This window comes from Talpa occidentalis, unplaced genomic scaffold (assembly GCF_014898055.3).
Source record: "Talpa occidentalis isolate TD23 unplaced genomic scaffold, MPIMG_talOcc4v2.1 talOcc4.10, whole genome shotgun sequence".
NCBI classification, from domain to species: domain Eukaryota; kingdom Metazoa; phylum Chordata; class Mammalia; order Eulipotyphla; family Talpidae; genus Talpa; species Talpa occidentalis.
Genome location: NW_023600993.1, coordinates 54738425 through 54765722, shown reverse-complemented (window position 1 = coordinate 54765722; position 27298 = coordinate 54738425). Strand labels below are relative to the sequence as shown.

Sequence of the window (27298 nt, the reverse complement as noted above, 5' to 3'; positions counted from 1 at the left end):
GATAATTATACAAGGCACAAATCTTAGCAAATTTAAAACTCAATCACACTAGTATGAAAATAGAAATAAAAACAAGAGGAAGCCAGAAAGTTTATACATGTGTGAAAACTAAACAAATTCCTGAAAAGCAATGGGTGAAAAAGAAATAAAAAGGGAAAAAAGGAAGTACAACACTCCAAAACCTATGTGGCACTGTAAAAGCTGTTCTGAGGGGGAATTTTTAGTGATAAATGCCAGTATTAAGGAAATAGAAATTTCATAAATTAGCAACCTAATTTTACACCTCAGGAAACTAGGAACAAACTAAACCCAAACATAGCAGAGGGATGGGAATAAGAAAGATCAGAGTGGAATAAATGAAAGAGACCGGATAAACTACAGAAAAGGAACTAAACACTGATTTTAAAAATTGAAAAATGTTAACTAGACTAAGAAAAAACAAAACTAAAATATTTTATGTGAGATGAAAGAGACATTAAACCAATACACAGAAATATAGGATCGTAAGAGACTACTGTGAACAGTTCCATCCCAGAAAACAGACTCTAGGAAAAAGGATAAATTCCTAGAAATAACCCACCAAAACTTAATGAAAAGGAAATAGAAAATCTGAGCCAACTAATAATGATTATAGAGATTATTCTCAGGTTCACAAAAATAGAAAAAAAGTCCTAAAATGTGTATGGATCCCAAAAAACCCTGTTGGCAAAAGCAATCCTGAGAAAGAACAAATCCAGAGACATCAAAATTCTTAGGTTCAAAATATATTAGAAAACTATGGTAAATAAAGCAGTACCACACTAGTGTTAAAATAGACATAGAGCAACGGAGCACAATAGAAAGCCCCCCCCCACCACCACCACCACTACCTACCATTGCTATTCAACTAATTTTGACAAAGGTGCCAAAAACACTCAAAGGGAAAGGAAAATCTTTAACAAATAGTGGAAAGATTGGATAACCACATGCAGTAGAGTGAAACTGGACCTCTATTTTACACCACACACAAAATTTAGCTCAAATGGATTTAAGACTTAAGCATAAGATCTGGTATTGTATCCCCTACATGATAAAATGGAGAAGTTCATTGACATCTATGTGGTCATGATTTTTTTTTTTTTTTGGTCATTCTAAGAAGTATATAGTGATAGCTCACTGTTGTTTTAATTTTCAATTTCTTAATAACATGTGATGTTGAATTTATTTGTGATTATTTGTCACTTGTATAACCTTTATAAATTCAGTTGTTTATATATCATAACTTTGGGGTTACATTTATATACCTCCATATGTACACACACTTCACTCATCCTCCACCAAAACTCCCATGCCAATATTCTGTGCCCTTCCTTCCCTTATCTCCTCACGCCTCCCCCAGTTGCCGCTGGTAACCTGTATTTTTCCCCCCAGAGTCTAAGAATTGTTTTGCTGTGCTTTGCCAGTATGTGGCTTTTTTTTTTTTTTTTTGGTTATTTATATTCCACAGATAAATGAAACATCTGGTATCTATCTTTCACTTTCTGATATTACACTTAGCAAATGACCTCACGATCCACCCATTTTGTCCCAAAAAGCTTTTTTCATTCTTTTTTTTCATAGCTGAGTAGTATCCTATTGAGTATATATCCCACGGTTTCCTCATCCAGTTGTCTGTTAGAAAACTACGGTAAATAAAGTTGTCAATTAAGTTGGGCAATTAAGTTGTTTTCATGACTTAGTGGATAGTGCTGCTATGACCATAGGACTGCATTCACCTTTTTGTATTAGTGTTTTCATATTCTTTGGGTAAATTACCTAGCAGTGGTATTTCTAGATCATGTGGAATTTCCATTTTTATATTTTAAGATATCTCCATACCATTTTCCATAAAGGCTGCACCAAATTGCATTCCCACAACAGTGGATAAGTGTTCCTTTTCTCCCACCTCCTCAACAGATTAGTTGTTTCCTCTCATTTTAGTATAAGACATTCTCACAGGGATAAGATGCTATCTTGTGATTTTGATTTGCGTTTCCTTTATAATAAATGATATGAACAATTTTTCACATGCCTGTAGGTTAACTGCATGTCTTCTTTGGAGAAATACCTGTTTAGTTTTTGCCCATTTTTTTATTGTTTCTGTTGTTGTTGGATTATGTAAGTACTTTATATATTTTGGATAGTACCCACTTGTCAGAACACGTGTTATGCAAATATCTCTTCCCAGTCTGTAGGTTGCCTTTTCATTTTGGATATAGTTTCTTTTGAAGTATAAAACCTTTCTAGTTTGGTGGAGAGTAGTCCTAAGTTTATGTTGAGGTATTTCATTTTTCTTTTGTGCAATTGTAAATGGAATTGTTTTTTAAATTACCCTTTATTCAAACTCATTGTTTTCATATACATGCAACTGATTACCTCCCCTGGTGGCGCAGCGGTTGAGCACTGGGCTGCGAAGCTGCCAGCAGCCTCTGCAGCGCCGGTTCGATCCCCGGCCACCGGCGAGGGTCCCACATGGCGCGCAGACCTCTCCTGCCGCCCGCTGCTCCCCTCAGCAGTGTACTTTGGTCCTTCTGCCTGTTCTGCTCCCCACTCTGGCTCTGGTGAATTCTCTCACCCTCCTGCACTTCTGACTGTACCCAGTGCTTGTATAAATAAATAAAATAAATCTTTAAAAAAATTTAAAAAAAATGCAACTGTGTGTTGATTTTGTATCCTGACACTTCGCATTATTCATTATTCCTTCTAGGAGTTTTTTTTTAAAGATTTATTTATTTATGCATACAAGAACTGGGGCACAGGCCAGAGGTGCAGGGGGTAAGAAGATTTACCAGAGACAGAGCAGGGAACAGAACAGGCAGATTGACTGAAATACACTGCTGAGGGGAGCAGTGGGCAAGGCAGCAGTGGTCTGCTGCGCCGTGTGGGTAGCTCCCTGGCCAGTCAGGGATTGAACTTGTGTTGCAGAGGCTGTGGATAGCTTCACAGTGCTGTGCTTAACCCCTTGTACCACTGGGGAGGACCCTCATTTAAAGCCTTTATGTAGAGTAAATGTTTTCAGGCTCTTCTGCCCTCCCACCACTAGGATTGCCCTGTCTGATGGGGCACACCTGCAGTTGTTACAGTGTTGCAAGCTGTCTTATTCAGTTCTGTGGGCCATGGCAGGAGTATTGAGATAGTCACCAACAGAAGCAGGAGCAGGAGACAAGCAGGAGAGAGAAGCAAGGGAGAGAAGGGGAGAAAACAACCAGAGAAGCCCAGAGTGAAGACTTGCCCGGGTCCTGGAGGCCTACTGGCCTCTGGCCCCCCGGAACCCCTGCCTACCATGTACCTGGTTGCTGCTCTACATGTAACAGCTCAATAAAACCCTGAGAAAGCCACCGAGGGCTCCAGAACACTTCCTTTACCCGGTCTGCTTGAATCATAGAAAACCTGCTCGGTGCCCATCCTTCCCCTACACTTTATTTCCTTATAAACCTTGTTTCAGAGATATATTTTTTATAAATGGTGTGTTGACTTTTCCAACAATTATTGTATTTTTGTCAGTATGTTGTTTTAGGTCTGTTAATAGTTGCTTTATATGACTAAGTGCCCTGGTGTTAGATGGATAAATAATAATGACAGTCTTATCTTCTTGATGAATTGTTCCCTTGATCGTTATGTAAGTGCCCATATTTGTCCCTGATGACCTTTTTTTTTTTTTTTTTTTTTTTTGGCTGAGATTCTAGTTTATCAGATAGGACAATAACATTTTCTGCTTTTCTCTCCTATTGGCTTGAAGTACCCTACTCCATTCTTTCACTTAGGTGTGTGCCTTTGGCTTTAAACTTTAAATGAGTTTTTTTGTAAGCTAAATATAGGTGGTTGAAAGTTTTTAACCCCATTTGTTATTCTATGACTTTTAATTGGTGAGTTCAGCTCATTCACATTTAGTGTGTGTTATATAACCGCCCCAGGTCAGGCAGGCGCACTGTTGATTCAGGCAAATGGAAACCAAATCTTGGAGTCACAGGTATATCTGACATGATTTAATGCTGAAGTAGGGGACCTGATACACAGGCAGAGCAGCTGGCAGGGAGGCAGGCAAGCAGGCAGGCAGCAACCCAGTCTTCTAGCCCCCTTTACACTGTTAGTACTCAGGGGCACATAACCGATACAGTCTTGCACATCCTAGGTGTTTTCAAAGTTATGGGTCATGTTTGCTGGATGTCAGGAAGGCCTTAGGAAGGTGGAAAACACAACTGGTACATTGTAATGCACGCCAGGCACTTTTAAGGTTTTGGATGTCTGCTGTTTGCTGGATGTCCTGAAGGTGAAAAAGAGCCTGAATTACTGTTTCCTACAGTGTGATTATGGATATATGACACTTAATTTCTTTCTCTCTGTTTCTCTCTATCTCTCCCTCTGATTGCTTTATCTTTCTGTTGTTTCTTTTTCCATTTGTTTCTTACTGCTTGTTCATGTTGCTATCATTACCTGGTGGTTTTCTCATTTCTTCTTTAATGTACCTCAATTCTAGATTTTTGCTTAGATTGCCATGAGGGTTATAACAAACATACTATGTCTCTAAAAGTCTCTTATGAGCTGGTGTATTGACTTGTCATTTAACTGTACAGGTTCTGACCTATCATTATTTGTTGTTGATTTGTAATATTCTTGTTCATACTATTAATTTCAAGTATTTTCACTTTGCTCAAGGTTTTTTGTTTCTTTTTCATTTCCCGTAAAACTCCTTCCAACATTTCTTGTAGGCATGTCTAATGGTGGTAAACTCCATTAAGTTCTGTTTGGGAAAACCTTTAGGTAAAAACCTATAGGAAAAACTGTGGGTAAAATATCACACTTCATTAGAGAATGAAACAAGGGTCGTGATATTTCAAAAGGTGAAGAGAGAGAGAGAGGGAGGTAGAGACCCTATTTAAAGAAACGGTAGCGGAGAACTTCTCAAGAACTAACCAGAGATGTCCTCGAAGCTGACTGGATACCCAAAATCAAAATACAAAATGATCTACACAAAAATCTACAAAGAGCTGGCTGACAAGACTCAACAAAAACAAAGTAAATAACCCAATCAAAAATGGGCAGAAGAGCTAACAAGAAACTTCTCCAAAGAAGAAATGCAAATGGCCAACAGGCATATGAAAAAATGTTCAACATCACTTGTAATCAGGGAACTACAAATCAAAACTACCATGAGATACCATCTCACACCAGTGAGAATGGCACATATTAAAAAAACAAGCAACAACAAATGTTGGCGAGGTTGTGGAGAAAAAGGAACTCTCCTGCACTGCTGGTGGGAGTGCAAACTGGTCCAACCACTATGGAGATCTCTGTGGAGGCTCCTCAATCTGCTAAAAATGGAGTTTACATATGATCCAGCAATTCCACTCCTAGGTATCTACCCAAAGGACACAAAAACATTAATTCAAAAGGACACTTGCAGCACTATTCACAATAGCTAAGCTATGGAAACAACCCAAATACCCAAAAATAGATAGGAAGGAATTCCTATCCCAAGTTCTTATATGAAGAGGATGGAAACCGATTCAGTCTATCTTGGCTATTCCTGGGTCTCAAAATGTGGCAAAGGATACCGACAATTTAGGGTTTGGTAATATCCCCATGGCCCTGGTTTGGCAGGTAGAGGGTGTATTCTGCTAAGTGCAGTTAGCCAGACAGAGAAGGTAAACACTGTGGTTCATAGGAAAACCAGATTAACCAATGAAACCAATCGGTGATTAGCACAAGGAAAGGAAGAAGTGGGGAGAGTAAATTGGGAAAAGGGACAACAGTATGGAGGCGAGAAGTGGATATTTAGTGGATGAACTTAGTATCTGCACATGTTGATTCTCAGTGACGCATACTTGAAACTAATACATATAATGTTAATGCAATGTTACATCAATACAAATTAATTAACTAATTTTTTTTTAAATTACAGGTTGCATAAGTGCCCCCAAACAGGTGAGTAGATCAAGATGTGGTATTTATGCACCATGGAATACTACTCAGTGATCAAAACAGATAAACCCATGCCATTTTAGGCAACATGGATAGGGCTGAAATGGATTATGCTCAGTGAGATAAGTCAGAAGGAGAAGATCAATACCGGATGATGTCACTTATTGTGGAATGTAGAGAAATCAAACTGAGGGTCAGATAAAGTAGTTTAACAACTAACCCTAAAAAGCTGACTATAGAAATGAAGTGTCCGGAAAAGTAGGCAGGGGAGGGCTGAGAACAAAGAGAAGTTTGCGCAGTGGACTCTGGCGGCAGACTCTGGGGGATTTGGTGGCAGATGTGAGACAGGCAGTAAGGTAAGTTCCCAGTAAGATTGATTTACACCTGGTAGATTTGAGACAGAGAGGAAGATAAGTGCCCAGTAGATCTGCACTGACCAAATTCTCTCAGAGGAAAACATCTGCTGACCAAGGAGAAAGATAATAAGGAGAAAAAACAGCAGCTGGAAATGAAGCAAGAGACTTCAGCAGTGCCTGACTCAGCAGGAAGCCAGAAGCCCATCTAAAAAGAATGTATAAAGTAGCCTAAGAAACTCCTTCATGGGTATCTCACTCGAAAGCTCCTCACTATGAAACAATCCATGGCCACTGTAGCGCGAGTTCGATCCTTGGCTGGCCAGGGAGAGACCCACATGGGGCAGCAGACCTCTCCTGTCTCACCTGCTGCTCCCCTCAGCAGTGTATTTCAGTCAGTCTGCCTGTTCTGTTCCCCACTCTGTCTCTGGTGGATCCTCTCCTCCCCCCATCTCTGGCCTGTGCCCCAGCTCTTGTATGCATAAATAAATAAATCTTAAAATAAAAATAAATAAATAAATAAATAAATAAATAAACGCTTAACTTCTTTACACCACTCTGAACTTCTGTCCTTCCTTACTGACTCACTTCATTTTTTGACGTTCCAGCTTCCAGCTTCATTTGTGCAGGCTTGTGAAACATCCTGTGTTCCAGATGCACTGAGGTGGCAATACCAGGGGGAAGGGGGATCCTGTATCTCGAAAATACCATCAACAGTGTAGGCCAATGTTGCCGCAATAAGAAAACAAATAAATAAAACCACAGGTTGCAGAATACAACCCAAGGTTGTTTGCCCAGCATCATGGGGGGTCAGTGCTTTATAGACTGACACCGCTGCTCCTACTTGGATGACTGGCCTCTGGCATCAGTAAGGGTAGGAGCCCCGGCAGGGGAAGCAGAGGTTGCTGGGAGGGAGTACGAAGTTGAAGCCTCCCTAGGGGGCGCAGGGGCTGAAAGCTGAATGGGAGATCAGACAGGCCCCTCTCCCCTTAAGTCAGTGCTCCACTCAGGGCTTCCCCACAGCTCCAGGCTAACATTGGTGCCTCAGTTGCGGTCCAGCTCTGGCTGGCAACCAGTATTTTCCCAGGGGTGCAGGCAGGAGCAGTGACCTGGGTTCTGACTTCACATAGGCTGAAGTTCTAGTAGCAGATACAGGTGAATGAGGGGTAGGTGTTTCAGAGACTGTGGGCACCATCTATGAAAGACTGCTTCATACAGACTTTGTGGATGCCACCCCCACTCCATCAAGCCACCCGGAACTACAAATCCCATGATCCCCAAAGGGAAATTGCAAGGACCTAAGGGTGAATTTAAGCAGCGATTTTTTCAGTTTGTAAATAAAAACCAGCCGTGTTAGTGGGGTCTCGGGCACTTGGCTCATGCTCTCGGCCAGGCAGTTTTGGTCTCGGGGTGGGGGTCATCTGGGATTCCAGGACGGCAGAACAGGTAGGACGCATTTAAGAATTTATCTCCCTCATTTCTCCCTAAGTTATACATTTCCTCATTCCCCTTCCCTTGTAAATAAACCTTTGTTAATCTTTAAATAAATAATAAAAAAATAAAAAATTAAAACAACAACAAAAAAGACTGCTTCCCTTATAGACCTCTCTCAGTTCTCTCTTGTGCCCTGAGGAGGGAGCTGCTATCCAGGAGGGCGGGAGCTATTACTGGGATCTGTTCCCAGCCACTTCCCAAGGCAGAGCTTTCCCAGAGTGTGCAAGCTCTCATTGCCCTTAGGGGCCCTTGAGTGCTTTTGACTGACTAGAAGCAGTAAGCATAGCAGGTGATTCCAGCAGGGGCCCCAGGCAGGAATGGGACAGGTGTTTTGCATAACATAGAGGCCTGATGGAGAGGGAAGTTTACAGTCACCATCTTGTACAAGCACTATGCTGGTAGTTGTCAGGACTGCCCAAGGAACTCAGGCACTCCTCATGTCAGGAGTATGAGGTGTTTCACCCTCTGGCCAGGATCATTAGTTGATTCCAGTCACTGGCAACTGCTCCCCCAGCTCTGGGCCATGGATCTCTACTTTCGGGAATCCTATCCTTGTCCAGAGGCGGCCTCTCCTTTCACCACACCTGGTTGTGTGCTTCCTCACTTTAGTGTGTTACCAGGTTCTAAGGTTCCCTATATGGACATAAACCCCTCAGTTACCAAAAAAGAAAAGTCTGGGTGTCACAGCTGTCTCACTCTCTCTGGGACATATCCAAGTAAAGTTATGTTGCTGTTGTCTGATGTTGTCACCCTTCCCCAAGAAAATTTCTGGTTCTGAGGCAGGGCTCTATGGTCATGACAAGGCAACTCCAATGTGAAATGACTGTGGGTCCTCAGCACACACTTAAAAGGGACTTAATAATGAGACTCAACTGCAGGCACACACAAAAAAGGTTAATAAAAGGTTTATTTACAAAAAGGGGAAATGAAGAAACAAATAACTCAGGGAGAAAGAGAGGGAGATATGGCCTCCCTGGTGGCACGAGGGGTTAAGGCGAAACCTATGAAGCTGTTCGCAGCCACTGCAGCGCGAGTTCAATCCTGGCCGGCTGGTGAGAATCCCACAAAGCGAAGCAGACCTCTCCTGTCTTGCCCGCTGCTCCCCTCAGCAGTGTATTTCAGTTAGTCTGCCTGTTCTGCTCCCCACTCTGTCTCTGGTGAATCCACTCACCCCCCACTCCTCTGGCCTGTACCCCAGTTCTTCTATGCATAAACAAATAAATCTTTTTAAAAAACAGAGAGGAAGATAAAATAGTGAATGTGTCCTACCAGTTCCGCTGAGCAGGAACCCCAACAGCATGCTGAAAGCCAATGAAAAACCAAGACGAAAAGCTGAAGGCCTTTCCTTTAAGATCAGGAACAAGAAAAGGATGTCCTCTCTCACCACTGTTCTTCAATATTACACTGGAGGTCCTAGCCAGAGCAATAAGACAAGAGAAAGACATACAAGGAATCCAGATAGGGAAAGAAGAAGTCAAACTATCACTATTTGCAGATGATATGATAATATACATAGAGAACCCCAAAAACTCCACAGAAAAACTACTCAAAATAATCAACCCGTTCAGTAAAGTAGCAGGATACAAAATCAACACACAAAAATCAGTAGCTTTCCTATACACAATCAATCTGAAGAAGAAATCAAGAAAACCATCCCTTTTATAATTGAAACCAAAAAATCTAATACTGGGCCTCCCCGGTGGCGCAGCGGTTGAGCGCTGGGTTGCGAAGCTGCCCGCGGCCTCTGCGGCGCCGGTTTGATCCCCGGCTGCTCCCCGGCCACCAGAGGAGGGTCCCGCATGGCGCGCAGACCTCTCCTGCCGCCCGCTGCTCCCCTCAGCAGTGTACTTCGGTCCTTCTGCCTGCTCTGCTCCCCGCTCTGGCTCTGGTGAATTCTCTCACCCTCCCGCGCTTCTGACTGTGCCCAGTGCATGTATAAACAAACAAACAAACAAATAAATAAATAAAACATGCTTCTATAAAAAAAATCTAATACTAAACCTAATAAAAGAGTTGAAAGACCTATACAAAGAAAATTATGAAAAACCAAGAAACCCCAAGGCCCACATGTCTGGTTATATACCAAGTCTGGCTGTTTAACGCCACCCTCAGTTCCCAGCAGCCCTCCTTTCAGTAGTGATGACATTATGGGATTTGAGTCCCTGATGTCTTGAATCTCTTTGGTCTGGGGTGGGAGTGGAGTTATAAAACTTGTGTTTGTGGAGTTTGCTCAAGACATCCTTTTCCCCCAACAAGGCTACTAAAACCTCCAAGGACAGTGTCCAACAGACTGTATACAGGTCTGTGCGTTCTGCATCCACATGCACAATTGCAGGACCACTCAGGTTCAGGGAACAACAATAATGGGGTTTACTTAACAAAAGGAGAAACAAAGAATTACTGTTACCTTTCAGGGTGAGGGGCACCCCAGAACCCCCAAAACTGCCTGCTCTAAATAGGTTCTGTCATTGGCCACATCAAGATAAAGCATACTCTAGTGTGCAAGACGTTTCATGGAAAGGAGCTTGAATACAATCAGTGCACAATATAGAAAAGAGAAAGGAAAGGATAGAGAATAGTTTCCAAATCAAGCATCCAAATTTACCCTTCCCCTCGTGGGTAAATACCCACCCAAAGCAGGCTGGTGAAGCCCAAAAACTTGTCACAGGTCTAAGGCACCTTCTGGTGGGGACCCAAAGGAAAGGGGTAGGAGCCAGGTAAGTCTAGGGTAAAAGGAGCAAAATCATAATCAAGATAAAAGCTACCATTGTCAGGGCCTCCCCGGTGGCGCAGCAGTTGAGCGCTGGGTTGCGAAGCTGCCCGCAGCCTCTGCAGCTCTGGTTCGATCCCCGGCTACTCCCCGGCCACCGGAGGAGGGTCCCACATGGCGCGCAGACCTCTCCTGCCGCCCGCTGCTCCCCTCAGCAGTGTACTTCGGTCCTTCTGCCTGCTCTGCTCCCTGCTCTGGCTCTGGTGAATTCTCTCATCCTCCCGCGCTTCTGACTGTACCCAGTGCTTGTATAAATAAAGAAAAATAAATCTTAAAAAAAAAAAGCAAACATTGTACAAAAATGAACAATGATGTAAAATATATATAAATAAATAATTTTTTAAAAAAAGCTACCATTGTCATTGTCAGCCCGGCCACAGTTCTCTCACCATGTCTATTTCAAGCGTCTCTTTCCATGTTTCACAGGCCGAGAAGCAAGCACAACTCCTGCACATGTCTCTCTGCTCCACGCGCCTCCTCCAGGTCTCCGTCTTACTCCTTGTCTTTCTTCCTTCCTTCTCCAGTCTCCTCTCTAGCTTCTCCTCCTTCCCTGCTCAGGACTATCCTTTTTTGGGTGGGGCAGGGAACCTGTAATGTCCCCTTTCCCTGGGGACCACCTCATGGCGTTACTAAGGCCCCAGCGGCTGACTATCTCATCCTAGAATCCAGTGTTCAGAAGTCCCAAACAAAAGGCCGCTCCTCCAAGATGAAATTGTCCAGGTAACTATGCCCTGGAAGCGAGGCAGTGGGCAAGCTGGTGGTAGGGATCCAAATCACGGTGCTAGCCCAGCCGGAGGTGCTCACAGACGGGGCCATGAAAAGATGCAGCAGCAGCCACAGCAACAGTCCAAAGGTGAGGATGAACAGCACAGAACACTGGAACACAGCAGTGGAGACGATGGTGGGCAATCCAATAAATAGCTCTTAGTGAGCCACACCAACAACTGCTCAGTGGGATACCAGGCCTAGAGCCTTTGCTCTCTCTCCAGATGGCAACAGCAACAAGCCCGAAGACAGATTCAGCGCCTGGTCATCTGCAGTGTTTCTGGGCTTCTCTTCAGAGGTGGGAGGTCAGCTGCCGAGTGCTACTTTTTCCGGAGGCCAAGAACAGTGTCTGCTGTTAGGGCCTCTCCACATCTTCAAGTCTGGACCACTGGGGTGTTGCTGGGGAGAATGCATGGTTGTGGGGCCCGCTCCTGAGCTTCCTTATCTTTTCAGTGTCTTCCAGTCCCCCATTGATACTTTCTGTCTAGATCATTCACTTTGGTTCTTTCAACCTACCCAGAGCCCCCAGGTACCCCAGGGCAGGAACACGGTATGTACCAGCCTTTGGCAAGAGCAAATGCCACATTTTCCAAAGCTTTGTAGAATGCTAGTCGTGCCCTGTAGTACAACTATAACAAGAGTAACAAAAGGAACCCCTGCCACTTTGTTGATTGGCTAGCTGGATTTAAAGGGGAGATATAAGGGAAGCCCCTTATCCTACAATGATGCTGATGTCACTCCAGGAGATTCTTACTAGTTGTATAAAAATGGCTTTCAGGGGCCTCCCTGGTGGCTCAAGGAGTTAAGACACAACCTATGAAGCTATCTGCAGCCTCTGTCAATCCCTGGCCAGGGAGCTACCCACATGGCGCAGCAGACCTCTCCTGTCTTGCCCGCTGCTCCCCTCAACAGTGTATTTCAGTCAGTCTGCCTGTTCTGTTCCCCACTCTGTCTCTGGTGAATCCTTTCACCCCCCACACCTCTGGCCTGTACCCCAGTTCTTATATGCATAAATAAGTACATCTTTAAATAAAAATAAAAATGGCTTTCAGAAGAGTTCAAGTAACCTGAACCCATTCTGTAACTTGCACTGAAATGTTTCACATAGTTCTTAATTAGAAGATTCTAAATAGTTACATGAAAACAGTTTCAGGCACAGTGTTATTTCAGTAATGAAACTTGTGCCCATTCTGCATTTCTTGTCCTCCTAAACTGTTTGATAGTTACCTACAAAATGGTTCTTAATAGTTACATGAAAACAGCTTTCAAAAACAGTATTGTTTCAGTGAGTGGAACTTGTACCCATTCTATTGTGCATGTACTGAAGTCTTTCAAATAGTTATCTACAGAAACATGGCCTCCTGCCCAGCCTAAATCTGCCCCAGAGAGGGGGTGGGGACAGTGGGATGCCTTATGGGGTGCCTGACATGGAGACTTTCAGTCTGGAATGGCCCTGGGGTTGAGGTCGGTTTTGGAGAGCTGTTGGGTTCAGAGAGGAGGGGTCCTTGGATTAATTCTGGGAAAAGTTTCACCAGAGCTTCCCTTTCAGCAGCACCGATTGTCTCCATGAGACAGTGGAATTAGTTATATCAAAAAAGGGGCAGGTTTATTATTTAAAAAGGGAGAGAGGAATAAAGGACACTTGCATAGACAGGTTTGCTAAAAGAGAGGCCTGCATAGTCACAGATGGGCAGTCTTGGGAGGAGAGCTGCCTCAGCTGCTTTTCAAAGGGAGAAGGTTGGTGAGAGACACCTGCCTAGTCACAGGTGGGCAGAAGGGCTGCTGCCTCTTGCACTGATATAGTGTTCTTCTCTTTGGGAAGGGCTCATTCCTTTGTGGCCTTGTTAACTTGTTAACCTAATTACTTCTAGGGTGTGACTAGGTTGATTTTTAAGAACCAATATCTGGTGGTCAAGAACGTGCCAGCACATCCCCAGGGACACGATGGCATGTCCCTGGGGACATGATGAAGGACAAGTCATGGAGCAGGTTTGCAAGGCAAGACTCTGCTGCTCAGTGAGCAGTACTCTTGCTTTTTATTAGCAGTAATGAACAAGCATGATTGATTATGTGACAATGGCAGGAGAAGGAGAGTCCAGGGGAGACAAAGGGTAATAAACTTTATGGGGAACAGGAGGGGACATGTTGGCCACATATACAGGGAGGACTTCCCGTGCAGATGCTTGGTGTAATTTCTGAGCTACTCCCAGACCACCTCATACCATGGTCACACAATCAGTCAAATGACTACCTAGGCATCCCCAGCTGCCTTGTAATGTGGGCCATTGTCTAAAAGCAGTCATTCAAGAGTGCCTTATCCAATGCTTTCACACACACACAGGTGCATAGAGAGGCCATGCACACACAGGTGCAGAGGCCCCAAGTGGTAAAGAGGCCACACCAAGGATTCTTCACAGTGGCCCTCAGTCTCTATATCCCACCGCTGGTCTGCTCCTCCTGATACTCTCTCTAGCAGCTAATACTTGCTATAGGAGTTTTCATTTCTATAGCGGATTTAATGACTATGTTCAACACTTCTACCCCCACCTCCAGCTTTTTGGCCTTGTGTGAGCCAGATTTCTGGTCTTGTGGTGCCTCCTTTCCAAATTTTCTACTCTTTTTTTTTTTTAAAGATTTATTTATGCATATAAGAACCAGGGTACAGGCCAGAGTGCAGGGGGTGAGAAGATTCACCAGAGACAGAGTGGGGAGCAGAACAGGAGGACTGACTGAAATATACTGCTGAGGGGAGCAGCAGGAGAGACAGGAGTATCTACGCCATGTGGGTATCTACCTGGCAGGGGATCGAACCCATGCTGCAGTGGCTGTGGAAAGCTTTGTAGGTTGTATCTTAACCCCTTGTGCCACCAGGGAGGCCGGCAAATTTTCTACTCTTATCCTCCATCAGTGTCATGGATTTAGATTTCAGATGGACCAGATCCCCTGCCTTTCTCCTCTCTCTACCACTCCAAGTGCAGAAAACCTAACTCCTCCCCATGCCCACGTGGCAGGAACATGTCAAGACCAGGAGACCACATCACTAGTTTCTTTCTGGAGCCCATACACCTCACATTTCCAGGAAATCTTGATATGCTGAGCAAGAAAGGTATAAGGGTCCTTAGAGTCACCCTGGTCCCATGGCTCTCTAGGTGGAATTGTTACCAGGTATTGTTACCTGGGCCCTGCATATGGACTCCAGAGCAAAACTGTCGTTTTTCCCATTACCACTTAAGCAGCAGAACCCTTAGAAAAATGGAGCAGTTTCATCCACCTGAACCAGAAGTTGCTGCTCCCTCTGGCACTGCCTGATTGAGTGGTTAGCTTCCAGCGGCTGACTTCTGAAGAGAGACACCAACAATTTTTCAGGTAACTGGGCGACTGAATCTACCTCTGGTCTTGTTGCTGTGCTGCCTGGAGAGAGCACCGAGGGCTGGGGCCTGGTGTCCACCAAGCTGATTGTTGTGGGCTGAGGGCTCACGGGAGCTATTTACCGGCTCATCTGGCACTGCCTTGGTGCTGCTGCTACTGTCTGGTCTGGGGTCCGGTGCCATCCATCTTGGCCTTCAGACTGCTGCTGCGGGTGCCATGGCATCCCTCAGTGCCAGCCTGTGAGCACTCCAGTGGCCACGCGCTCCAGGCCCTCACGGGCAGGATGGCACCATTTTGGATGAGTGACATTTTGTTCAGGACTCCGGAACACTGTGGACACTATCTAGGGTGAGGTAGCTGACTACCTGTGGCCTTAGCAACTCTTTGCTTTCCCTGTTTGTTAAATAAACCCCGTTATTGTTGTTCCCTGAATGTGAGTGGTCTTGCAACTGTGCATAGGTGAAGAACTCACAGACAGTGAGATGTCCTCTATTGGCACTGTCCTTGGAGGGCAGTATCCCTATAGCCCTGCTTCAGTATGGGCTTTAGAACCCCTGACCCTCTCCCACTCCCCATTTAAAACCACGATTTGTAGGATCCACCAACAGATCCTCATACTGTTGGGGGAAAGGATGTCCTGCACAAACGCCATACAGGCTTTGTGGACTCCACACCCACTCCATCAAGACACTGGGAACTACAAATCCCATGATCCCCAAAGGGAGAGTTGAGAGGACCTGAGGGTGGAGTTAAGCAGCCATGTTTTCTGTTTGAGAATATAACCAGCCATATGAGTGGGTTTCTCTCTCTCTCTCTCTCTCTCTCTCTCTCTCTCTCTCTCTCTCTCTCTCTTCTCTTCTCTCTTTTCTTTCTCCTCTCTCTCCCTCCCCGCACCCCCCTCATTTCCCCTTTCCTTGTAAATAAACCTTTGATTAATCTGTTGTGTGTGCCTGCAGTTTAAGTCCCCTTTAAGCACATGGGTGAGGACCCACAGTCTGGCAACCCATTTTATATTGGGGTTGCCCTGTAACAATACTAGGGCCTAGGCAGGTATATTCAAAACTCTCCAAGGGCCTCCCTGGTGGCTCAAGGGGTTAAGATGCAACCTATGAAGAGCTTCCATATGATCCAGCAATTCCACTCCTAGGTATTTACCCAAAGGACACAGAAACATCAATTCCAAAGAGCACCTGCACCCCTATGTTTATAGCAGCACTATTTACAATAGCTAAGCTTTGGAAACAGCCCAAATGCCCAAAAATAGATGACTGGATCAAGAAGATGTGGTACATATATACCATGGAATATTACTCAGCAATCAAAAAAGATAAATAAATGCAGTTTGCAGCAACATGGATGGCACTGGAAGGGATCATGCTCAGCGAAATAAGCCAGAAAGAAAAAGAACAATACCGGATGGTCTCACTCATAGCAGGAATCTAGAAAACTTAAATAAGGGACCAGGAAAAAGAATAACTCTAAGAGAGAAAATATCAAAATCAACAAATAACTATGAATCAGAGACACTCTATGGGGGGCGGGGAGGGGAGGGAATGGGGTCAAAATAAGGGGGTCGCAATTGTATGGGGAATATAAAAATAAAATTCATAATAATAATAATAAAAAAAAGATGCAACCTATGAAGCTATCCACAGCCACTGCGGCTGCAGCCAGGGAGTTCAATCCCTGGCCAGGGAGTTACCCATATGGCGCAGCAGAGCTCTCCCGTCTTGCCCGCTGCTCCCCTCAGCAGTGCATTTCAGTTGATCTGCCTGTTCTGTTCCCCACTCCGTCTCTGGTGAATTCTCTCACCTCCCACACCTCTGGCCTGTACCCCAGTTCTTGTATGCATAAATAAATAAAATCTTGCCCAAAAAACCCAACTCTCCAAGTGTGTCAGATGGCACCCCTGGATAAAACCTTGCTTGGGATCCCCCCTTACTCCACTCACACAGCTGAGAAACCAAGATCTAGGGGAGCACAAGGAACCCATACACAGTGACCCAGCAGATTAGAGGCAGGGTTAGAGCTGAGATACAAGGGTGGGAGCCCTGATCCATCAGCCTCACTAGGATTTCCTTAAAGCACTTTTTCTCTGCTTTCACATCATGTCCTTTGAGAGTGTCAGTTTTTCAGACTTAGTCTTTGAAAGAAATGAACAGCAATAACAAATTGCCAGGCTGCAATCATAAAAACTACCAGACCTTGGGGCAGGCCAACCTGTTCTAATAAATCTCTTTAATCCTCACAATGAGGCCAAGAGGCAACATTATGATTGTGCCTACTTCTCAGGTTAGAAAACACACACCTTAAGAAGACACCTAATTTGGTTGGGTTCAGACCAAACTCAGAACGAAGGCCCCACATCACTGCTGCTTTGGGTTCCCAGCAGCCAAGCCCACCTGTCAGCTGGTTTTAGCCCTATAGAGAATGATGCATTTAAACATCAGATCAACCGCATAAAGTAGGAATTGCTATTATTTCTATTTATCTGATGATCCACCGACATTGGCATGACATGGGGGCCTAATACAAAGCCAGGTGTTATCACTCTGCTCAACTGTTTCCTACCCATTTTGAGATCAGAGGCTAGAAATGCTAGCTGCTTTCTCAAGGCTTCACAGCAGCTACTAAAGGGCGCTGCAACTTACACTCTTATGTTCCCCATCTTAAGAATATAAGCTTTCTGGGTTTTCCCATTCAGGTCTTTAATAGGCTATTGTTTATTGCTACCACCTCCCATGGGGATCTGGGTCTTCCCAAGTCACACCTTTGACAGGAAGCCTTTGCCTCTGCAAATGTCCCATCTTGCCATGCAGGGAACCTACTGTAAAGTCACAAGGAGTCTGGTGTCTGGTGCAGCTCCTGCACATGGATGCAGGAATTCACAGGTGCAGGGTCGGGTCTCTGCCCCCGCCATGGGGACTCACAGGAGCTTCAGCTAGTCCTCCCCTCTTCAGACCTTGGTTCCCACAGTGAAATGAAGATGGCAGCAGTTCTGGCCACCTAGTATCGACACTGTGCACAGGCGGGGCATCGCAAGGCCACAGTAAATGGCAGTTTTCACCACCATCCCTGGGTTGTGGTTGATGCCAGGACAGCGTAGACCCAAAGGGACATGTGCAGACTTGGTTTTAGCAGGTCTTGCTGGTTTCATTGGTACTATAGAGGTGGGCACTTTCTCACTCACTCGAATCATTTAGTAAAGGCCTACTATGTGCCAGCAAGGAGTAAAACAGTTGATGTATTTGTTCATTGATACCCATCTAGTTGAAAGAAAGGATAGACTTCCGGGATCAGAAAGCAAAAGTCAAAGGGGAAATGAGGATCAGACCAGAGTGAATCTGGCGCGTCCTGTGTCAGCAACAGCAGAGGCCGCTGTCAGCCACTACCCCCTTCTGTGGCACCAGGACACAACTTCAGGATCCTCGACACCTGTCCTGGTGACTCCACTCCACCTGGGGGTTGTGTGCCTCTGGGCACAGCCCTTTGAGAGGAATATTAACCAGCTAACGAGTGAGTGCTGGGACCAAAGAGCATTGAAGAAACTGGGGCAGTTGACCCTGAATAAAGAAAACTTGGGGTGGGGTGGGGTTGAATGCTGCCACCCAATATGTGGTGGGCTGTAGGAGAGGGTCCAGGTCCCCAGCAGAGAGTGACAATTTACGGGAGGGAGATGAGGGGTTTCACCCAAAGGGGACATAGACAAGACTGGAGTTGCCTGGGATTGACATAAACTTCTATGAAGAAGGAAGCCCCAGCACAGCTGTGGGGCTGCCTTGAGGCATCAGTGGGTGGGATGTCACTTGGGGCTCCCTTCCTCTCCCTGCACTTCGAGACGCCCCCAGCCTTGTCAGCCAGCACCCGAATTTCTCCATCTGAGGCTGTGGCCCTAGAGCCCAATATCTACTCTGCTACTTTCAATCTGCTCTCCTGAAACCCTGGCCTGTCTTGTGCTCACAGCTTTGGAATATCCTTGGTCTGCTTCTTCACGGGACCCCCAATAAGGTCTGCACACTTGGAGCGAGTCAACAGGTGAGCCAGTGGCAGGAAGGTGAGCCAGCGTGCAGCTTGCCCCAGGGCTCCCCACGACGTGCTCAGTTATCCAGCAAGCTCTGCAAACAACTGCAAGACTTGCCCCCCCGCCGTGGCCCTGTTTGGAGTCGCCTCATCTTGGTACATGGCAAGTACCGAGACCAGAAATCTTGGCACCGTCCCAGCTGATTTCCCTCACACTCCATATCTAATCTGTCAACACATCAGGTCCCCCTGAAAAATGCACCCACAATTTCACCACTTCTTTCTTGGAGACCTTCTCTCTCCTCTCATTTCATTGTTCTCAATTTTTCCCTCTCCATCTCATTGTGCATTTTGTTTTCTCCATAATGCTTTCCATTTTCTGGAATTATCTTGTTTATTTTTTCCCTTGTGTTTATTTTCTCCCTCTCCCCCTTCTGAAATGCGACTTCCAGGGAGACAGGGCTGCTGTCTTGTCTGTGTCTGGACAGTGGAATAAATGACGTGAAAACATTCTTTCTTTAAAATGGCAGAAATGAAACGTCCAGCACCAGGAAATTGAGCCCTGAAGTTCTCTCCTGCCTTTTTGTGGATTCTATGACTGTTGCTCAGCTGGTTTCCTATTGGGTCCCCGGCGTAGTCCTCACACACCTGAGTGTGACTTACCCCACTTCCATTTCAGATCATATTGTTTGTCCTTCAAAATGTTTTTGGCATATTTCACTGCAAGGATCTGTCGACAAGTCTCCAAAATGTGTCTACATATCTTATGTTGTGGTTACTTTGAAGTTTGTTGAATTGTTCTGTTTTGACAGGACTGTCACATCTCAGAACTTGTTGCTGACTAAAAGCATATGCGGGACCCTTTTGCCTTCTCTTTATTTTTGAAGAACAACCCATCACCATCTTGCAACTAAACACATGACCACAGGAGGGCACCATGAGGCCGTGTGTCTGCTCCGCATGAAGTGGTAGGAAAATTCCGGAACCCAGTGAGGAAGACACAGGGACCCCCATTCTTACCTTTGCTGTACTCCAAGATCTGCATCTCTCCGTGGAAGCACATCCTTTGCGCAGCAGCTTGTACAACTAAGTACTGATAAAATAATAATGCCAGCTTCAGCAGGAGCCAGCATGTCCTGTGTCTACACCCACAGTCCCTGGTTCCAGCCTGTAGCTCCCTGTGGCCCTCTTGCGCCCAGCCATGGCCCAGACGCACTCAGGTCACACCCTGTCCCCTGTCCTGTTCTGGGCACTGCCATCTTCCACCCAAGCCTCATCTCCTTGACTTCTGCCAGAACAGCTCCTGGTGGGCTTGAGTCCTAGAGCAAGTTAGGGATAATTAGGCAGCTTCAGGGCAGTGCAGGACTTCAGGGAAGTTAAGGAAGGCTCCCGAGATCAGGGCAACAAGTTCCAAAGGGGACTAATCAAACACCCCAGGACTAAGGTCAACAGGACATTCCAAATAGAGGACAACGGAGAAAAGAAGATAAGGGCTGGGACACAGAGACTTAGTTCTGGGCACAGAGACATTTAGGCAGTGAGTGCGACCACCGAGAACTAACCAATCAGAGAGACTGGTGGAGCTTTAGAATAATCAGGGACAGAAGGTCTATATTCCCTGAGACACGTGGTGCTCTAGTGACTGGGACTCAGCACTGCCCCTGCAGCCTGAGGTCCGTTCCTGGCTGGGAGACTAAGCCTGAAAACCTTCAGTATCGGACTCATGTGGAAATGAGGTCCTAGATCCTTTTATAGTCACCAGCTGCCAGAAGATGGATCCAGAATTTGGTGCCCATGGGAATGATAGGAAAGCTTTACATGTTCCTTTCAGCCCAGAAGACAGAGGAGGTTGCGGCAAAATTTTCCACCAAGAATACCAGCCCGTTGCGGGATTGGAGGAACTTTCTAAGACGTCTGCAGAGCTAGCCCCGGGTGAGAGTCATGAAAAGCGAGTGGTACCTCACCGCGCAGATCATCTCTGAAGCCAGGGCCTTATGTTCCTGAAGTAATGGAATGGTTTGATGAATTTGGAAGAAGAAAGGAAAGATGGAACTAGAAAAAGATTTTCAACATGCAAAGTAAATGTTATTAGTTACCCTTACTTAGTGTTGAGGCAAAAAAGGAAACTGAGGCTTTGGTATAAAAAAAGATTCACTAACCAGCTACACCACATTAGAGAAAGTAATATACTTCTCTGAGCCACTTACTTTTCTATCTTCACAATAGAGTAATAACAGTACCTGCTTCCAGGTTGTGAGCAGCAGGAAAAGTAAATCTCAGTCACCTGAGATGCTGACGCGGTTACGCTAACGACCATGTACTTCACATGTCCAGGCTGCTGTGATTTGAGAAGCAGCACTTCCAGGTGCCCCTTTAAAAAAGAATCTCCCACTGTTCTACAGATTGTGATGTGGGTCCCCTTTGAAATGTCTCAAGAGATGCCAGGATTTCAGGAGTTTTTAAGTCAAGTAAAGTCATGAAAATTATAATCCTTTGATAATAGCCCTTTGCTTCAGACAACTCCAGCAGCTTGAGGTAGGTTTAGATTTAGATTTTAGATTTGTTAACATCAATATCAGGCCAGTGACTGAAATAAAAGCAGCTAAAGATTACTTTCAAATGCATTTGAGTGACACGGGTTTTAGAGAACACCCAGCCTGCTTAATGCAATGTTTGGAATGGGGAGCGGAAGAGGAGGAGGGAAAAGGGCTCAAAAAAATCCCTTCCTCCCCACTGAGTTCAAACAGCAGCAAAACTACAAAGCTCAAGAATTCACAGGAAAGATCACATCAGCAAAGTTTCATTTCAGGGGCCTTCCTGGTGGTGCAGGGGTTAAAGACAGCGTTGTCAAGCAATTGGCAGCCTCTGCAGTACAAGTTTGATCCCTAGCCTGCCAGGGAGCAACCCACACGGCGCAGCAGACCTCTCCTGACTCGCCTGCTGCTCCCCTCAGCAGTGTACTTCAGTGGATCCTCCAGTTCTGCTCCCCACTCTCTCTGGTGAGTCCTCTCATCCCCCACACCTCTGGCCTGTACCCCAGTTCTTGTATGAATAAATGAAACAAATCTTAAAAAAAACAGTTTCATTTCAGATTTCCATCACAAGATTTTGTGGTCAAGAATTGGAAGATGCTACCTAGCAAACCCAACGTATTTATATACCCAGATGTGGTCCCCAAACATTTGGATTTTTTTAATGAGCACATATCTGATGACTCTGGGTCAGCTTTACATGTTTATTTTCATCCTCCTGGTCTCTTCGCAGGAGGAAGCAGCCATGGCCTTTAAGACTTTTGTTTCATGTAGGAAGAGGATGTCAAGGGAGGGAAGCAAAGGGGGAAGAGGCAAGAAACCACAGCACTGTGTCCTATAGGTCACTACCTGTGGACCCCTGCTCCACGTCCTTGGCCCCCGATGTGTGACACAGGTCTCCTAGGATGGGGGGAGCAAAGAGCCTCCTTTCCAGTCTGTAGGGTAAAGAAAATATCAGGCTTTTCTGCCCTTCCGCCATCAGGATAGATGATGGATCCTTGTCCTGATGGATCCTTGTCCTGCCAGGCCTCCCAGCCCCCCAGCCAGCATCCCTGCCTGCCATATGCCTGGTGAACCCCAAATAAAAAACCTGCAAAACTACTGAGGACTCTGACTCCTCCTTTATCCGGTCTGCATGGGATCAGGAAAATCTGCACTGTGTCCAGTCCGGCCTTTACACAGTCTTTTCTTTTTTTAATTTAAATTTTACTTTTTTATTCCCCATACAATTGCAATGCCCTTATTTTGACCCCAATCCCTCCCCTCCCCGCCCCCCCAGCCCCCATAGAGCGTCTCTGGTTCATAGTTGTTTGTTGATTTTGATATTTTCTTTCTTATAGTTATTCTTTTTCCTGGTCCCTTATTTAAGTTTTCTAGATTCCTGCTATGAGTGAGACCATCTGGTATTTTTCTTTTTCTTTCTGGCTTATTTCGCTGAGCATGATCCCTTCCAGCACCATCCATGTTGCTGCAAATGGCATGTGTTTATCTTTTTTGAATGCTGAGTAATACTCCATGGTGTATATGTACCACATCTTCTTGATCCAGTCATCTATTTTTGGGCATTTGGGTTGTTTCCAAAGCTTAGCTATTGTAAATTGTGCTGCTATAAACATAGGGGTGCAGGTGCTCTTTGGAGTTGATGTTTCTGTGTCCTTTGGGTAAATACCTAGGAGTGCAATTGCTGGATCATATGGAAGCTCTATGTTTAGTAGGTCAAGAAATCTCCACACAGCTCTCCACAGTGGTTGGACCAGTTTGCACTCCCACCAACAGTGCAGAAGAGTTCCTTTTTCTCCACAACCTCACCAACATTTGTTGTTGCTAGTTTTTTTAATATGTGCCATTCTCACTGGTGTAAGATGGTATCTCATGGTCGTTTTGATTTTCATTTCCCTGATTACAAGTGATGCTGAACATTTTTTCATATGCCTGTTGGCCATTTGCATTTCCTCTTTGGAGAAGTTTCTTTTTAGCTCTTCTGCCATTTTTTGACTGGATTATTTTCTTTGTTGTTGTTGAGTCTCATCAGCTCTTTGCAGATTTTTGTGATCAGTCCTTTATCATTAGTGTTGTGTACAAAAATGTTCTCCCAGTTGGTGGGGTTTCTCTTAGTTTTTGTTATTGTCTCTTTTGCTGTGCAGAAGCTCTTTAATTTGATGTAGTACCAGCTGTTTATCTTTGCCTTCACTATCACTGCTTTGGGTGATGTGTCTGTAAAGATGTCTTTGATGTGCATATCATGTAGCGTTTCGCCTATATTTCCTTCTATGTATTTTATGGTTTCAGGTCTTACGTCTAGTTCTTTAATCCATTTTGAGTTGGTTTTTGTGCATGGTGTTAGGTAGTAGTCAACTTTCATTCTTTTGCAGGTAGCGACCCGGTTTTCCCAGCATCATTTATTGAACAAACTTTTTTTGCTCCAATGCATATTCTTTGCTGCATTGTCAAAGATTAGTTGACCATAAATCTGTGGGTTTATTTCTGGATTTTCTATTTGATTCCATTGGTCTGTGGGTCTGTTCTTGTTCCAATACCATGCAGTTTTGATGATTATGGCTTTGCAGTATAGTTTGAAGTCTGGGAGTGTGATGCCTCCATTGCCTTCTTTTTTTTTCAGGAGAGCTTTGGCTATTCAGGGTTTTTGGTGAGTTCATGTGAATTTCATCAATAATTGTTCTATTTCTTTGAAGAATGACATTGAAATTTTGATTGGAATAGCATTGAATCTGTAAATTGCTTTTGGTAGGATGGCCATTTTAATAATGTTTATTCTTCCAATCCATGAGCAGGGGATGTCTTTCCATTTCTTTGTATCTTCTTCTATTTCTTTTAACAGTGTTTTATAGTTTTCTTTGTATAGGTTCTTTACCTCTTTTGTTAGATTTATTCCCAAGTATTTGATTTTTTTTGTTTCGATAATAAAAGGGATTTTTTTTTAATTTCTTCTTCTTCAGATTTATTGTTTGTGTATAGGAAGGCTAATGATTTTTGCGTGTTAATTTTTTATCCTGCCACTTTACTGAATTGATTAGCTGAATTAGTTTTTCTGTGGAGTTTTTTGGGGTTCTCTATGTATATTATCATATCATCTGCAAATAGTGATAGTTTGACTTCTTCTTTTCCTATTTGGTTTCCTTGCATGTCTTTCTCTTGTCTTATTGCTCTGGCTAGGACTTCCAGTATTATATTGAAAAGCAGTGGTGAGAGTGGACATCCTTGTCTTGTTCCAGATCTTAATGGAAATGCTTTCATCTTTTCACCACTGAGAATGATACTGGCTGTTGGCTTGTCATAGATGGCCTTTATGATGTTGAGGTATGTTCCTTGTATCCCAAGAATTTCAAGGGCTTTTATCAGGAATGGGTGTTGCACTTTGTCAAAAGCTTTCTTGGCATCTATTGATATTATCATATGGTTTTTGTATTTCTTTTTGTTGATATGTTGGATAACGTTGATTGATTTTCGGATGTTGAACCATCCTTGTGTTCCTGGAATGAATCCTACTTGGTCGTGGTGAATTATCTTATGTATACATTGTTGGATTCTGATAGCTAAAATTTTATTGAGGATTTTTGCATCAGTGTTCATTAGAGAGCTTGGCCTGTAGTTTTCTTTTTTTGTGTTGTCCTTGTTTGGTTTTGGTATTAGTGTAATGTTGGCTTCATGGAATGTGTTTGGTATTATCCCTTCCTTCTCAATTTTTTGGAAGAGTTTGTGAAGGATAGGCACTAATTTGTTTCTGAACGTTTGGTAGAATTCATTTGTAAATCCATCAGGTCCTGGGCTTTTGTTTTTGGGGAGGGTTTTGATCACCATTTCAATTTCGCTGCTTGTAATTGGTCTGTTTAGGTGTTCTATTTCTTCTTTATCTAGCTTTGGGTGATTGTAGAGTTGTAGGAAATTGTCCGTCTCCTCTAGATAATTGAACTTGTTTCCATATAATTGTTCATAGTAGTTTCTGATTATTCTTTTGATTTCTGCTGTGTCCGTTGTGATTTCTCCTTTTTCATTTATCATCCTGTTTATTTGTGCTTTCTCCCTTTTTCCCTTTGTGAGCCTGGTGAGGGGTTTGTCTATTTTATTTATTTTTTCAAAGAACCAGCTCTTGGTTTCATTGATCTCTTGGATTGTTTTTTTAGTTTCAATTTCATTATTTCTGCTTTGGTTTTTATTATTTCTTTTCTTCTATTGGTTTTGGGTTTTTTTTTTGTTGTTGTTCATTTTCTAGATCTTTGAGCTTCGAGATTAGGTTGTGTCTTTGAGTTCTTTCTTGTTTCTTGATGTGAGCCTCTATTGCTATGTATTTTCCTCTTATTACTGCTTTTGATGCATCCCATACATTTAAGAAATTGGTGTCCTCCTTGTCATTCAATTCAAAGAATTTTTTAATTTCTTCTTTGATCTCTTCGTTAGTCCAGTGGTCTTCCAGTAGTGTGGTTTTCAATCTCCATGAGGTAGGAGAGTACCTTGCCTTCTTTTTATGGTTTATTTCTATTTTGATGCCTTCATGGTCAGAAAAGATGGTTGGTATGATTTCAATCTTGGTGTATCTGTTGATGTTTGTCTTGTGTCCCAGTATGTGATCGATCCTGGAGAATGATCAGTGTGCGCTTGAGAAAAATGTGTACTCAGATTTTTTTGGGTTTCGTGTTCTATAGATGTCTGTTAAGCCCAAGCTCTCTAGATCCTTGTTTAGAGCTTTAGTGTCTTTACTTATATTTTGTCTCATTGATATATCCATTGTTGATAGTGGTGTGTTGAAGTCTCCCACTACGTATGTGTTTTCTCTGATGTCTGTTTTCAAAGATGACAATAGTAGTATGATATATTTTGGTACTCCTTCATTTGGTGAATATATGTTAATGAGTGTTATTTCTTCTTGAAGTATTGTCCCCTTGATCATGATGTAGTAACCATTGGGGTCTTTTTTTATCTTTTTGAGTTTGTAATCTGTTTTATCTGATATAAGTATAGCTGTTCCTGCTTTCTTTTTTGGTCCATTTGCTTATAGGATTGTTTTCTATCCTTTAACTTTGAGTCTATTTTTATCTTTTGTAGCTAAATGTGTTTCCTAGAGACAGCAAAAGGTTGGGTTTGTTTCTTAATCCAGTCTGTGAAACTCTGTGTCTTTTTATTGAAGAGTTTAGTCCATTTACATTTAGAGTTAATATTGATATGGTAGCATCTGTATTTGCCATTGTGTTTGGCTTTCCTTTGATTTTATTTATTTATTCTCTTAATAACTATTTTTTTGGCCTTCTTTCATTGTTATTTGTCCCTCTGAGGTTCTGGCTTTAGGACTCCTCATAGTATTTTTTGGAGTGGGGGTTTAGTTGTAATGAAATTCTAGAGTTTCTGTTTGTCTGGGAAGGTCCTTATTTCTTCATAGAGGAAGGAGAGCTTTGCGGGATAGAGTATTCTTGGTTGGCATCTGTTTTCTTGGAGTCTGTTGACTATGTCCCTGCACTCTCTCCTTGCCTGTAGTGTTTCTTCGGAGAAGTCTGATGTCAGTCTGATTGGTTTTCCTTTGAATGTTATGTTTCTTCCTTTTTGTCAGCTTCATTATTTTTTCCTTGTCTTGGATTCTTGGGAGCTTTACTATTATGTGTCTTGCTGTATTTTTCCTTTCGTCATGGAAGTTTGGTGTTCTTGCTTCTTGTATATCAATTTTCAGCTCCTTCTTCACGTTTGGGATGTTCTCTTCAATTATTTCCTTGAATATTTTCTCTGTTCCTACATCTCTCTCCTCTCCTTCTGGGATTCCTATAACTCTTATATTTCCTTTCCTCATGGAATCAGATAGTTCCTGAAGTCTTTCTTCAGTCTTTTTCCTTCGTACTTCTCTTTCCTTTTCTGTTTTGGTTCTTTTTATTTCTGTGTCTTCAAGAGCACTTATTCGTTCTTCCGTTTCATCTATTCTGCTTTCATTGCTTTTCCCAGAGTTCTTTAGCGCCTCCATTAATTCTTTGATCTCCTGCATTTCTTCCACCTCCCTCCTTAGGGACTCAATTTCATTCTTCTGAGCATTGTTTTCCTTAATGACTTCCATCAGT

General features: G+C 43.8%; 1 long non-coding RNA gene across 1 annotated transcript; it reads right to left on the bottom strand.

Moving 5' to 3' along the window:
* Positions 1–3989: 3989 nt before the first annotated feature.
* On the bottom strand, positions 3990–21071 carry LOC129145854 (uncharacterized). The gene is made up of 3 exons (XR_008551964.1): positions 20952–21071; positions 19732–19804; positions 3990–4282 (listed from the first exon to the last, which is right to left on the bottom strand). It is a non-coding gene; the product is annotated as an uncharacterized LOC129145854 (long non-coding RNA).
* Between the last annotated feature and the right edge of the window lie 6227 nt (positions 21072–27298).